At 43.3% G+C, this 15,915-nt stretch overlaps 1 protein-coding gene across 2 annotated transcripts in view; it reads left to right on the top strand.

The window, feature by feature from the left end:
* The first annotated feature begins 867 nt into the window (after positions 1-867).
* Positions 868-15,915, top strand: part of Tdh (L-threonine dehydrogenase) — a 57,839-nt gene continuing 42,791 nt past the window's right edge. The window contains exon 1 of one of the 2 annotated variants that reach the window (XM_067150811.2): positions 868-1,022. The gene's annotated coding sequence lies outside the window, so the exon portion shown is untranslated. The remainder of the gene's footprint in view (positions 1,023-15,915) is intronic. The other variant, XM_067150812.2, reaches the window with a different exon arrangement.

Below are 15,915 nucleotides of genomic sequence, written 5' to 3'. Positions count from 1 at the left end.
TTCAAGGTTACCACGTCGAATTCGGACAAAGTTAATTAGCTTAAACAGGAGACCCCGTAGCATGTTAAAAAATCCTTTTTCAGTGAAATAGCTCCGGCATATGGCGTCTCTTAAACCCGAAAACAAATTATTATTATTATTATTATTATTATTATTATTATTATTATTATTATTATTATTATTATTATTATTATTATTATTATTATTGTCCGGATCCTTGAGTGAATACTCAGCGGTCGGTTCGGGGATTTTAACTAAGCATGTTTAATTCCTATGACTCGAGGACTGGAAACACATCACACTACTAACCATCACAGAAACACCCAATATTGAATACATTCCTCCACATAGGGTTGGCGACAGGTAGGACATCTGGCCACAAAACGGCGCTAAATCTACACCAAGTGCCGATCCCAGTAATTTGGAGAAAAAGCAAGTAGTAGTAGTAGTAGTAGTAGTAGTAGTAGTAGTAGTAGTTGAAGACAAACATTGTAATGAGGAGATGTTCATTTTCCATCCTACCACTATCTCTTAAAACTGTAAAATAAATCTTGAGTAGTACCGTACAAAGAAGAGCTGTGAATTTATAGGAACCAAATCTGAGGAATATAGACAAGTTCCGTAAGACGTCCACGTGTTCCAGTCTAACCTTGTAACACAATCTGCAAACCTGTATTCCAACATGGTAGTTACTAAGGTCATATTAAACACAAACATGAAAAAATAAAATACATTTGCCGTGCCTCCGCAGAGGAGACCTTGTGATTGGCTGCTCGTAGAACGCGCGTGGTCATAGATTCTGTAGACATCGACAAGGTGAACGGGATTGCTCACTGATGTGATATAGAGTTGCAAAACCATAGTTGAATTTTACACACTGTTTGTATCGCGTGTGTAGCTGATCGTAGCCCTTTCGTGACTCACAGCTTCCTTTAGTTTTCTAGATAGTTATTTTGAAAATATACATAAATATATATCTGGAAGGAATCTTAGTTAACTCTTCAGCGGGGATCAATTTTAAGGTAAGGCTTATTGCAAAAAAACCCTGGAGTCTCTGTTACTGTCCCTTATCAGACTTGCTTTTCGTGCTATTTGGAGTGTTAAGATGTCTTTTCAATAATACGATTCGTATTATTTCTAGTGTATTAGATTTGAATATTTATCTGGCGGGAGGAGGTGGGGGTCGCAGCTTACAAAACCCGTAACAAAAAAATGCAGCTGGAGTCTAGAGTATGTTTCGGTTACTTGTATTCGGCTTCCCTTTTTCACATTTCTCGTCCACCTTTCCTAATCTATTTTCTTCATTTACTTTTTATTGATCATCATCTCTTGTAGCATGACACCTTCATTCTACTACACCTTCCTGAGTAAATATAACTAAAATATCATCTCCTCATAGGAAATAAGAAAGTGAAAAGTTCAGAAACGTAATTTGTATGCAGCGTTTGTGCATTTATAAAAAAATATTTGTAATATTAATGTTATTACGTCATTGCTGTACTCGGATGGCAAAACGAGTTGACCTCAGACATAGATTCACGTATCACACTGCCTATTTCACAGAAGTCGAGGTCCAGCTACATTGTGGTGATCGCACTGTTCTGATATCAGCTGCTTCTTTTACGGGGAATACAGGAAGGGTGTCAAACGCAATGCAGTTTGTAAAGATGACGAGAAGCGATAATGAGATTCACGTTTGATTTAGGGTTCTTAAAGTATAAATATTTTATATAGTGAAAGTGTAACTTAAAATTATTTATCATCGACATAAGGCCTATCTGAGTCGGTGCGACATAAAGCAAATTCGTAAGAAAAAAAAAGAGAGAGAGAAGAAGATATTAAACATTACTTACTTACTTAATCTGGTTACCCTCCAGGGTTGGCTTTTTCCCTCGGACTCAGCGTGGGATCCCACCTCTACCGCCTCAAGGGCAATGTCCTGGAGCTTCAGACTCTGGGTTGGGGTATACAACTGGGGAGGATGACCAGAACCTCGCCCAGGCGGCCTCACCTGCTATGCTGAACAGGGGCCTTGGTGGGGGATAGGAAGATTGGAAGGGATAGACAAGAAAGAGGGAAGGAAGCGGCCGTGGCCTTAAGTTAGGTACCATCCCGGCATTTGCCTGGAGGAGTAGTGGGAAACCACGGAAAACCACTTCCAGGATGGCTGAGGGGGGAATCGAACCCACCTCTACTCAGTTGACCTCCAGAGGCTGAGTTGACCCCGTTCCAGCCCTCGTACCACTTTTCAATTTTCGTGGCAGAGCCGGGAATCGAACCCGGGCCTCCGGCGGTGGCAGCTAATCACACTAACCACTACACCACAGAGGCGGACTATTTAACATTAGAGTTCGTAATTCCCCTTGTTCTTCTTCTCGCCCTTTCATTCATTTACCTGGGGTTGGCATTGGATATGGATTTGACCCAGTTTTATGGCGGGATGCCTCTCCTGGCACCGATCCCATGTGGATGTGGAGAGATGTATTCACTATTGCATGTTTATGTGGGGGAGGCGGGTAGGGGTAGGGTGGTTTGTTTTATTTAGATGAAGAGAAGTATATTGAGACGAACACTATCTTAAAGTCCACGATCGCCGTAAGACCTATCTGTGTCGGTGCGACGTAAAGCCCATTAAAAAAAAAAAGTCCACGATCCAGAGGAATTAACCATACGTAGTCCAAATTCTCTGCCAGGTCGGGAATTGAACCGGAGATTCTCTGAACCAATGCCAGTACACACTGACCATTCAGCCAAGGAGCCGGACTATTAGAATTCTTAGTTAAAACGGTATATCGCACTATCTACTCTGATATACTCGGCCTTTGTTTAATAATTCAAATTGCCACCGGTCTTTTCTTAGCTATACAGTACTGAATTAAAATTAACTTTAGTTGGTTCTTTTAATCGTACTTTTTTACCCCTCCATCAGATGACTGAAAGTAAGTACTGGTCTCTTAAACCATTTTATAGTAATTAACACTTAAGCGAGTCCGCCTTCGTAGCGTAACGGTTAGTGTTATTAGCTGCCGTCCTCGGAAGCCTGGGTTCGGTTCCCGGTACTGCCAGAAATTTAAGACTGGCAGGAGGGCTGGTATGTAGTCCAAATGGTACATGCAGCTCACCTCCAATGGGGGTGTGCCTGAAAAGAGCTGCACCACCTCGGGATGAGGACACGAGTTTTTGTCCGACTCGTTGGCTGAATGGTCAGCGTACTGGTCTTCGGTTCAGAGGGTCCCGGGTTCGATTCCCGGCCGGGTCGGGGATTTTAACCGTCATTGGTTAATTCCAATGGCCCGGTGCTGGGTGTTTGTGCTGTCCCCAACATCCCTGCAACTCACACACCACACATAACACTATCCTCCACCACAATAACACGCAGTTACCTAAACATGGCAGATGCCGCCCATCCTCATCGGAGGGTCTGCCTTACAAGGGCTGCACTCGGCTAGAAATAGCCACACGAAATTATAATTATTATATTCTAAGCGAGGTCTTATTCTTATTCTTATTCCCTCTGTTGTATCAGTTCAAACAAACGTAAATAAAAAATCTAATAAGTTACCCTTTTCTGTGATAGCTTCTCAGCAGTACCGGATTACAAAACAGGCGGGGAAAGCAACGGCCTACGGGCTCCATGCCGTTTAGGGGACCCGCGACTATGGAGTTTGCAAATTAAAGGGTTCACTTCAAATATTTTATATCACAGAAGATTTTAAAGCTGATGTTCATGCTGCTTGCTTAGAGGAGGAAACAAAATATTCCCGTTCATCCCATCCACTTCGCCAGTCATAATAAAGATATACCAAAGGCGTAGCCAGTACGTCCCCGCAGTGCGGGGGGCAACGCGTCCGCCTGTCACCTGGCAGCCCCGGGTTCGATTCACGGCCGGATCAGGGTTTTTTAATCGTAATGATTAATATCCCTGGCCTGGGGAGTGGGTGTTTGTGTCGTCCTTAATGTTACTTTCCTCACATACAACACTCCGCACTTCCACCATTCCAATTACACGCAGGTTTCATATAACATGGTGCCAGTAGGGGGCAAGAGATCCACAAGGGTCGACGCCCTGAACAAATAGCAATAGCAATAATAATAATAATAAAAATAAAAAGTGCGTAACCAAGAGGAGAAGGGATGAGTGGGGCGTAGAAATTCCCTCCCTCACCAATTTTTTTACAAAATAAAATAAACCGAAACTGACAATAAACAAGTGAAAGTCAACTCAGTTGGTTGGCTCTCTTGAACATTCAGAGAGACATACTCGTAAAACGAACAGATCTCTTGAATCTATTTTCTAAGAAGCATCGAAAGTTGAACTTTAGATTGTAAACTGAACATACCATTCGCTGTAAAACTGTTCACCTTGATCGTATAGTTTTTGTTCTGTATTTTAATGCACGATTTTTGCAGTATATCGGTACTTCAATCTGAATATCAACATAAGTCAGTCGTATCGGTGTCCTTATGACACTCATGCATGCGCACACCACACACGCACAAGCACCTTCATAATGTTCTATCATATTGCAACTATACCACCCTGCCCACATCGGTCGCTATTGATATATACCTAGAGCAAAAAGAGAAAATTTAAGTTATGTATCGTATATATTAATTCTTGAACATCATCATCATCATCATCATCATCATCATCATCATCATCATCATCTGTTTACCCTCCAGGTTCGGCTTTTCCCTCGGACTCGGCGAGGGATCCCACCTCTACCGCCTCAAGGCCAGTGTCCTGGAGCTTCAGACTCTTGGTCGGGGGATACAACTGGGGAGAATGACTAGTACCTCGCCCAGGCGGCCTCACCTGCTAAGCTGAACAGGGGCCTTGTGGAGGGATGGGAAGATTGGGAGGGATAGGCAAGGAGGAGGGAAGGAAGCGGCCGTGGCCTTAAGTTAGGTACCATCCAGGCATTCGCCTGGAGGAGAAGTGGGAAACCACGGAAAACCACTTCCAGGATGGCTGAGGTGGGAATCGAACCCACCTCTACTCAGTTGACCTCACGAGGCTGAGTGGACCCCGTTCCAGCCCTCGTACCACTTTTCAAATTTCGTGGCAGAGCCGGGAATCGAACCCGGACCTCCGCGGGTGGCAGCTAATCACGCTAACCACTATGTTGTAATAATCGTTCCCAATTATTATGATAGGGTTAAGCATGTGCAGGTGTCTCGCGTTTAGTGACGCTACTGATGAACGAACAAGTTCAAAGTTAAAACTGCTCAAAAAGTATCACCTGTCTTCAATGACGCAAGAACTACTGAAATCACTAATCATTATGGTCACTGAATACATTCTGTGAAAGGCAGACTTGAAAAATATTCTGAAACATTTTACAAAAAAAAGTGAAGTGAATATTTAAAGTTGGCTTATTAATATTCATATTTTTAATATTTTTAATCATAATCTGTACTATTGTTTAAATATTTGTTTTTGTAATAAAATTGGTTTATTAAAATTGTTGGTTGGTAAAATTAAAAACGTACTAGAAGAGAGGGAGGGGGTCATAGATTTCCATTACTTACTTGAATACTTGAATGTAAGTAATAAATTCCTTTCTGGAATGGAGCGTAATCATTTACAATAACCACACAGTTGTTAGCGATAAGGACGACGTGCTCCGCTGGTCGGAGCATTACATCTAATACACCTGACGACAGCATGGATCTTCTTCAGAGAACCTGAATATTTCTTCTTTAGTCCACATTAGAACTTAGTCCATACAAGTAACAGGAGCAGATTATTTACCGCTGGCTCTTTTGTTGTTGTTGATCCGGCAGCGACGACCTTCCCAACCTGGACGGCCCTGAGCGAGGCGGTACGTAGACACGCCTCTTTCAGAAGCGTAGAGCATTCAGCTTCCCTACCACAACGAGACCTCTGTAACATGTCAGAGATTGTGCTTTTGTATGCTTGTTTCATACACAGTGGAACCTTGGATTGAGAGCATAATTCGTTCCGGCAACATGCTTGTAATCCAAAGCGCTCGTATATCAAAGCAAGTTTTTCCATAAGAAACAATTGAAACGCAACTGATTCGTCCGCAACACAAAAATATTTATTCGCATACCATTTCTAAAACAAAATATAACGTAAAATAAATTAAGGTGCAATTTTCCTTACAATAGAATCATTGTTGGTGTGAGGGAGACGAGAGATGACATGAGAAGAGTTACTCTGTAGCACGAATTTCACTAACGGAATCACTGCTATCTGTTGGATCACTGGAATTGTTTTCTTTTCGTGCAGTTTTAACGAGGAACCTGTCCAGTGACTGTTGCTTTTGCCTCTTTGAGGATTTCACGAAAACGTGACATTTCATTGTCATTGAACTGATTCATCCCTCGCACTGTTACAGCCTTATTCGGGCGGTGTTTTCCTACAAAATATTGCACCCTTTCTCACATTTTGCACTTACTCCGAATCTCAGTTGAAGTGAGAGATTCCATTGACTTTTCCACCTCCTCTTCTCTGGACGAAATCTCCACAACTTCCTCCTGTTCGCGATGCAGGTCCATCAGTTCGTTGGTGGTCAGTTACTGGTTATGTTCTTTCACCAGCTCTTGAATGTCCACGTCATTCACCTCCAGCCCCTTAGTCTTCCCCAAGGACACAATTTCATCGACAATCGGTGGCTCATTGTCACCAACAATCCCCTCGAAGTCATGTCCAAGAACACAGTCAGGCCACAGCTTTCCCCAAGCGGAACTAAGACTTCTCTTGGTGACTCAATTCTAGGCTTTATCGATGATCTTGAGGCAGTTCACGATGGGGAAATGACTTCTCCCAAACTCTCGGAGGGTAAGGTTTTTTCTTCGGTCACTTCGAAGCATCGCTGAAATAGTGCTTTGGTGTATAGCTTCTTGAAGTTCGAAATGACTTGCTGATCCATAGGCTGGAGTAGTGGAGTAGTGTTGGGAGGAAGGAACTTAACCTTAACTAACTTGAATTCCTCCAGTAAGTCATCCTCAAAGCCTCAAGGCCTGGAGGATGAGCAGGAGCATTGTCCATAACCAGCAAGACTTTGAGCGGCAGATTATGTTCTGTAAGGTATTTCTTCACTACAGGACCAAAGACCTCGTTCATCCATTCAACAAACGAACAGGGGAGGGGAGAACGTAGGCACACGTGACGCTCGTATTGCGGAACCTCACTCGCTTATCAAGTTACAATTTATTTAAAATGTTTGCTCGTCTTGCAAAACACTCGTAGAGCAAGTTACTCGCATTCCGAGGTTTCACTGTACCTGCAACCAACTGACTTACAGAGCGTCTTATTTGAAAAACGTTCTAACTGCGAGGCCATATATAAAAAATGCATCATACTAGTCTCACTCGGAAAGACGCCGGAGCGAACAGTTAATAACACAGGTGAGCGAATATTTAGAGGATTTTCGTATGGGTAGCTTACGTTTGCTACAATTCCCTCTTGTTTAATTTGCTTCGGTTCGACAGATGTTGGGATAAATGTGACCTACTTAAAAACCGCCTTGAACAGCAATGGCTGCAAAAGATCTATTCTCTTGGTGTCGGGCTGAGTGGCGCAGTCGGTTGAGGCGCTGGCCTTCTGACCCCAACACGTCAGGTTCGATCATGGCTCAGTCCGGTGGTATTTGAAGGTGTTCAAATACACTCAGCCTCGAATCCGTAGATTTACTGGCACGTAAAAGAACTCCCACGGGACAAAATTTCGCCACCTCGGCGTCTCCGAAAACCATCAATAAAGTAGTCAGTGGGACATAAAATCAATAGCATTACTATTATTATTCTCTTGGAAACATACGAGTGATCCTTTTTGTACTAAAAAGAGATACAAATAGCCCGCCTAACGGCCATGATCAAGCATCAAGTATTTATGGTGAGACACCGTGGTTGGCGGTTCGAGTCCCGTTGGTGGAAAAAATCACAATCAGAATGTTGGCCGGCAGGGGAGGAGAGGTGGTGGGATACAATTTATAATCACTAAATTGCGCATCAAAAGCCTGAACTTAATTTCAAACCTCTCCTCAGTGGAGTGAGAATGGCACTGTCGATGGCAATTCGTCTGTCGGATAGTGACGTTAAGCCTTGAGCAGACCCCTCGGAGTTATTCGACAGGAGTAGGCTTAGTGCCGACACCGGGTGTCACCTCATCATCATTACCACAACCAGGCGCGCAGGTCGCCCATAACATCGACTAAATAGACCTGCACCAAGCTTCTTCTTCTTCTTCTTCTTCTTCTTCTTCTGTTTACCCTCCAAGGTCGGTTTTTCCCTCAGACTCAGTGAGGGATCCCACCTCTACCGCCTCAAGGGCAGTGTCCTGGAGCTTCAGACTCTGGGTTGGGGGATACAAGGGGGAGAATGGCCAGTACCTTGCCCAGGCGGCTTCACCTGCTACGCTGAACAGGGGCCTTGCGGGGGGATGGGAAGATTGGAAGGGATAGACAAGGAAGAGGGAAGGAAGCGGCCGTAGCCTTACGTTAGGTACCATCCCGGCATTTGCCTGGAGGAGAAGTGGGAAACCACGGAAAACCACTTCCAGGATGGCTGAGATGGGAATCGAACCCTCCTCTACTCAGTTGACCTCCCGAGGCTGAGGGAACCCCGTTCCAGCCCTCGTACCACCTTTCAAATTTCGTGGCAGAGCCGGGAATCGAACCTGGGCCTACGGGGGTGGCAGCTAATCACACTAACCACTACACCACAGAGGCGGTCACCAAGCTTCACCGACATAAATAGAATATCGAGGAAAGCGGCGATGGTGGTGATATGGTTTTAAGAGGAAGGTCAGCTGGGAAACCATCCTCTCTTAACACAAATCAGAAGAGAAAAAGGAAGAACAAAAGTATCGGAAAAAGAAAGGGAAGGTTCACGAAGGGCGTGACAATGAATTGCTTCGTAGTCTCACAAACCTACTACCATCGGAGTCGGAAGAGAGCAAGAGTTGGATAAGAGAGATCATATAAGAAAGATGAAAGAGAGGAGCCTGGTACGAATAAGTGGAAACAATGTCAGAGTCTGTTAGGGGCATATGAGAGCCACTGTGGTCTCCATTCAGTCACCTCTTACGACAGGAAGGGGGATAATGTGCATGTATTCTACCGCACCCCCTACCCCCACCCCTTGATTGCCAGCTAGCATAGCGCGAATACTATGTGTACGTTCTTGAAGGTATGAGATAAATAATGCAGTATATAAATATATATTCCATGATGACATCAGTTCATAAATTGCGAGTAACCACGGGAATCCTGAATTCTAAATGGAAGCCAAACTATTAGAAAGGTACATAAAATGATCCACAACAATATTGTGAATAGCATAAATCAGAATCTGTGAAATGTCGTGACCTATATATAATAATAATAGAGATGGTGATTTAGAATGACGACTGAGTCGTTCATGATATTTACTGTGATATTTTCTAACGTCCGGCTCCGCGCTGTAGGGGTACCGTGCCTGCCTCTTGCCCGGAGGCACCAGGTTCGATTCCCTCGGAATGCTTCTTTCAATATTACGGGTATAGAACTTTTCGTAATCAAGTATATTGTATGAATTCGAGGTCCTTTATAATGAATACGTTCACAAGGTACGTCCACGTAAACAGCCTGTACAGTATCTACTGTTACCACGACAAATATCTGATGTTACACTGCCAAATACTTACGTTCACAAACTGTTTTGTTGTACCCAATGCAATAATTGTCAACGTTTCCTTGATCCATATTCCTTACCTCTCGTAAACTACAGACTCGGGAGAAAGGGGACGAGCTGCTCGACTAAGTGGTATGTTCCGAGCTGTCAGTGGAGAGATGGCGTGGAATGACATCAGTAGACGAATAAGTTTGAGTGGCGTCTTTAAAAGTAGGAAGGATCACAATATGAAGATAAAGTTGGAATTCAAGAGGACAAATTGGGGCAAATGTTCGTTTATAGAAAGGGTAATTAGGGATTGGAATCATTTACCGAGGGAGATGTCCAATAAATTTCTAATTTCTTTGAAATCATTTAAGAAAAAGCTAGGAAAACAACAGATAGGGAATCTGCCACCTGGGCGACTGCCCTAAATCCAGGTCAGTGCTGATTGATTGATTGATTGATTGATTGATTGATTGATTGATTGCTTGATTGATTGAATATTTCTTTCTGAAACCAATAAGTAAAATAGCAAGCAAGCCTGTAATTTTACACAGTTGTTAATATCGTGATCATGGCCACGGGACCTCCAGCATATTTTAATATGGAATTCTAACAACTCGGATGTGATATTTTAAGAATTCCACACGCATTGGCCGGGATCGAACCATGGCCACCTTGGTGAGAATTGAACTTACTCCTCCATAACAAAGTACTTTCAGCACGTATTAGCTGTGTGCATGCAAGTTGATGTTATCCCGCTCATTGACTGCTGTTGTGTCACAACTCTTCGCCCAAGGCAAATAGCCTCGGATCTGGTAATATGGAGATCGCACGTGAGAAACTAAATGCGCACGTGTTCGGTAAAGGACAAAACATAAACCTTGAAAGATCTTTAGAATAAAGAGGAAGTTAGTTCAAGAGCTTCAGATGAGTATCAGTACCGGTATTTGTAATTAGACTATAACTTCGCTGTTATTAGTTCGTTTCAGGTCTCCTATGCACGACGAGAGCAATTACGGGGTCCAGCAACTCACAGGACGGAGCAAGTGCAAGTCAGGCTGAGCTGAAGGCTAGCTCAGTGACTAGTGTGTTGTCATTATAATATTGTAACCAGTTGTGTACTTCAGAAAAGTTAGATGACTGTGGGAGGGAAAAGGACACATGGTTAGTTACTGTATGATGTTCATAAAAATATCTTACCGGTATAGCAATTAATTGCGAATTAATTCCCTTCAATTAGGCTTACTCAATAAACTGAGGCTTTCTTGACAATATCACTGAAACTATCTTAACAATTGTATTTTTAGAGCTCCCCACAGAATCCAATAGACGTTAATTTTCCATACATGAAAATAATAATGTTTGATACGTCATCTTCTTATTTACATGAATGTAGATTTTCGTGTAGATTAGTTCAGTCGATATCCCTTTTCTATCGTTTATCCATATTGTGTTCATCCTAGACATCATTTCTACACAAGCGTTGTCCAAGGGCCTTGGCTTTCGAAAAGTACTCCTCGATTTGCAACACTTCTTATTTTGCTCTAGTGCACGAAAAGCTGTCCTTCCGAGGAATAGATATTCAGACCAAACTCCCGATGTGTTGGCAACCTCTCTGCTTTACCTGTACTGCGGGACGAGCTACTCAGGTAGACCGCACATTACCTTGCCCGTATTCTAGAGATTACACACAAGTGTTATGGCAGCAGGAAGCTGCCGCCATAGTAATACATGTAGTCCTGCACACTGTCACATGGAGATTCGGTGTCGGCCCTGACGAGGATCTGGTAAGCCTACTAGAGACCACCACTGCATTAGACAGACCGCACGCTTATCTGTAATGTGCAAGTTGTATTCATCTGTTCTCTAGCTGAGCGACAGTGTCCACAACTGCACACCTATCTGTAGTGTACCGGGAAATTATTTAATGATAATGCACGACTAGTTATTTTGGAGATTTTAAGATACGGCACATGCCTTTGCTGGCGGGACCTAGTGTTTACAGTGCACTATATCTTCTGGTATAGACTAGAGCAATTTTGTTACTTCCATTGATCTGTCTCAGCTTTATCCTTGGCTTTGACAAAATGAAAGTGACTGAGGTATGAGCGATGCTAGTAATACCATTCCTTCTGCAGGCAGTCCCTGCTATGAACGGCGTGAAATATTGCTCATATGGTGAGTTGGTGCATGCATTTCAGTGGGCTTGGCAGACTGATATGTAATAGCAACTTCTGGCTCGATGAGGAAAGCAACGGGAAACTACCTCACTCCTCATTTCCCTAGTACGCCTCTTCAGTGATGCTTAGGCCATCTATGACAGCTGATGGCGGAACTGTTGAGGATCCAACCAGCCTTAGGGCTGAAGACTGAACATACACACATTTCAACCACAGGGCACACTGGTTGTAGACCTGGAGCTGGGTACAGAGAGAGGTCCTAACTACAATGAGTTCGGTTTTTTTTTGTGGTACTGAATTTATTCACATAAGGTTCACCTTACAATTGTGCTGGTTACAGTGAAGTTGCCTCCATAGATCCTCCTTGTTGAACAGCGACCCAACCATGGAAACACGATCCCGCGTGTGCAGCAACCAAAGGTGGTGGTGATTATTGTTTTAAGAGGAAGTACAGCAAGGCAACCATCCTCTATATAACACTAATCAGAGAGAAAAATGGAAGGGGTCCGACACTTCGAAAAATGAAGGTATCGGCCAAAGGAAGACAAGGGCCGCGAAGGGCATGAAAATGAAAGACTCCCTAGCCCTCGTAAACCTACTAGCGTCGGGGTCGGAAGAGAACAAGAGTTGACCAAGGGAGGTCGGATAGGATAGATGAAAGTGAGGAGCCTGGCACAAGTAAGTGGAAGCAATGCCAGGACTCAGCTGAGGGCCCCGTGGTCGCCAACCCACCCTCCAAAGTTCAGAGCCCCTGAGGCCCCTTTTAGTCGCCTCTTACGACAGGCAGGGGATACCGTGGGTGTTATTCTACCGCCCCCTCCCACAGGGGGACAGCAACCAAATCATGGAACTACGAATCGTTGTAAGCAGCAATGGACGTCGTTGATTCTAGAAGGTCTCGGAGCGGGATAACCACTCACTGATTATGTTACGCGAGTGTCCACATTTAACTGTCCCCCGAGTATTGGAAAGATTTCACGTAAACCACAGCACTTCGTAATCGTAACGTAATTTTCAATCATTGACTCAGCTCTGACTTAGAACCACAGTGTTAGTTTGGTAAAATAAGTTGCACTTGTGTGAAAAATTATTGTTGTTTTCCCCACATACAAAGAAAAAAAAAAGACAAAGTTCGAATCCTTTCACCTCCGTGGTGCCTTCCCACTAAACTGGAAATTAACATTGTTCCTTTGCACTAATAACTGCACAGTTTATTCCTATTCGCATCAGAAAATATAGTGTCTGATGGAATAACTTCAATTTAGAATGATTCCTGAATTTATAACAAAATTTAATGTCTGCGGCGACCTACCAAAAGCACTTGTGAGATGAAGTGTCAAGTAGCATATCACAGTTCAAATGGAAATATCACTAGTAATTACTGCATTCTACATGAATGTCTGAAGCGATCTACCACTGCACTTGTGACATCAAATGTCTATTGGCAAAGTATAATTCACTTGGAAATAGCATTTATAATTACTGCATTCTACACGACACATTATTAATATCTTCTATTAGCAAAGTTCAATTCACTTGAACATATCACTTGCAACTACTGCATTTTCCACAATTTCTGAATTGAACTACTAGAACACTTGTAATACGAAAAGTCCATTAGCAAAATATCTTAATATTATATCACTCAAGTCGTAACGTTAAAGTTTTCAATTAAATTTACTTTGAAACTTTCTGACATATATTACACACGTAAATATTTGTTATACTGTGATTCACAAGTCCTGGAGTCGAACTCGAATCTTTACAAGTTCCTAAATAAGGTTCTACTGACTGAAAATGTATAAGTTCCGTAGCGCCGGAATTATTCTATGTCCAAAAGTTCGCACTTCATTCGGACATAGTCTCGTCGTGTAGGTATAACTTTGTCGCACGCGGCGAACCAACATCGTTGAAATGTAGACTGCTGTTGAACTGTTGGTGAACTGATGATAGTATCCAGAGTAGTGGCCCTTTTTATGTAGAAATGGCTCTGACGTAATGTTTTACAAAATCTTGAATATCTCCGTAATCCCTGGATATATTTTTGAGAAATTAACACGAGGAGACGTTTGGAATTTGCACTATAAAATGCCGTTATTTTCGAATTGATATCTCAGTTGGTTAAGGATTTACAAAATTTTCTTGAATGGGTATAGTTCAATGTTTGACCACTTCGACCGGACCTTTGGTGTAATTGAGAAGTAAAAACGAAAATGAGAGAGAATATATTTGCCACAAGATTATCGTACCCTGACATAGAATGCGATGAGCCGGCCCCGTGGTGTCGGGGTAGCGTGCCTGCTTCCTACCCGGACACCCCGGGTTCGATTCCCGGCTAGGACATGGACCTGAGGGCTGGTTCGAGGTCCGCTCAGCCTACGTGATTAGAATTGAGGAGCTATCTGACGGCGAGTTAGCGGCCCCGGTCTAGAAGGCCAAGAATAACGACCGAGGGGATTCGTCGTGCTGACTAGACGACACCTCGTAATCTGCAGGCCTTCGGGTTGAGCAGCGGTCGCTTGGTAGGCCAAGCCCCTTCAAGGGCTGTAGTGCCATGGGGTGGGTGAGAGGGGGTGCATAGAATGCGATTCGCAAGTTCATTGTTCATGATGGAATACGAACGATATTTTTCGACTACATAACTCACTTCAAACCTTCTTCAAAACAAGGGTCAATCCTCGTAAAGGTGAAATGTTGACAGTGTCAAAATATAGATACAGCAATGGACTGTCAATGGGAGTACCATGTCCTTGTTTTGGAGAAAGCAGGAGCTACTCTTTCCTTACCAGACGTGTCAAGTGCTCTACATCGCAGTGTCTTCAAAGTCCATGCAAATAAGACAAAGTGTGATAAAAGTATAGCTTCGAAATATGTTCCACTAGAATGTTTGTGGTTCTACAACGGCCCGGCGATGATGTTGTTGCTGGATAATGATGGACTGCCTGTGAATCTCATTTCCTTGGTGTATATAAATCTTGTTGCATTGTAACGATATATACTCTCACAGTAAGTCTGGTGTATAGTAAAGTATCTTAAATTGATAACTCAGGTAAATAGTACTTGTCATTGCATTCTCCATAGTAAACATAGTTTACCGGGGCATGAAACAAGCGGTTGTGTGAATAAACTGAGAGAAGTCTAGTAACTCAACCTGTATGTTACTACTGCTTCTAGCTAATATACGTAGATAACCCTTATTTATTCAGCATATAATTATTTTATGAAGTTTTTGTGTCTCCTGAGAAGTATTATATTTTGGAGCTGTCTGATTCTTGCACAGGGCTCTTCAATTCTAGCAGTGTACGCGGCTTATAGAAAGTATTTACGTAATTGTACATCCAATCCCACCTCTTGACTAGTTTCGTAGCTAACCGTAAATTATGTTACCAACTTAGGCTACACTAATGAGCAACTGAATTAGAGGTAGCTGCCGTTTTCGCAAAATGGCGCTGTGGTCGTCCCGTAAATGTAATAGTACGGCGCAGCACGTGACTGCAATGTCGTTAAACCTCGTACTGGCCGTGTGAGGAACAGGATGGGGAAGACACGAGATCTATGCGCATTTAATTACGGACAGGTTCCCAGTGCCAGGGGAATGAGTCATTCTATCTCCATAGTCGTTCAGACACTGGGCTTCCCACGGACCACCGCATCAAGAACGTTCCATGATTACGTGGATTCGGGGAATACCACTACCAGGGTTGATGAAGGTCACTGTCATCCAGTCTAGATGGTGAGGTGTAATAATAATGTTATTTGTTTTTACGCTCTACTTTTACGGTTTTTGGAGACACCGAGGTGCAGCAATTTAGTCCCGGAGGAGTTGTTTTACTTGGCAGTATATCTACTGACACGAGGCTAACGTATTTGAACATCTTCAAATACCACAGGACTGAGCCAGGATCGAACCTGCCAATTTGGGGTCAGCTGCGCCTCAACTGTCTGAGCCACTCAACCCGGCAAGGTAAGGTGTAATAGACGGGCCTAGAGTGCAGCAGATCACTAGCGAATTCAATGCTGGATAACAACGAAGTGTGAGCAGCTATGCCATCCAGAAGCTTCCCCTCGGAATAGGTTATAGTTGTTACCATCCCACATCAGGAGGCAC

Source organism: Anabrus simplex, chromosome 7 (genome assembly GCF_040414725.1).
Source record: "Anabrus simplex isolate iqAnaSimp1 chromosome 7, ASM4041472v1, whole genome shotgun sequence".
NCBI lineage: Eukaryota > Metazoa > Arthropoda > Insecta > Orthoptera > Tettigoniidae > Anabrus > Anabrus simplex.
The sequence above is the reverse complement of the archived record's forward strand: the minus strand, read 5'-3'. Positions and strand labels throughout refer to the sequence as shown.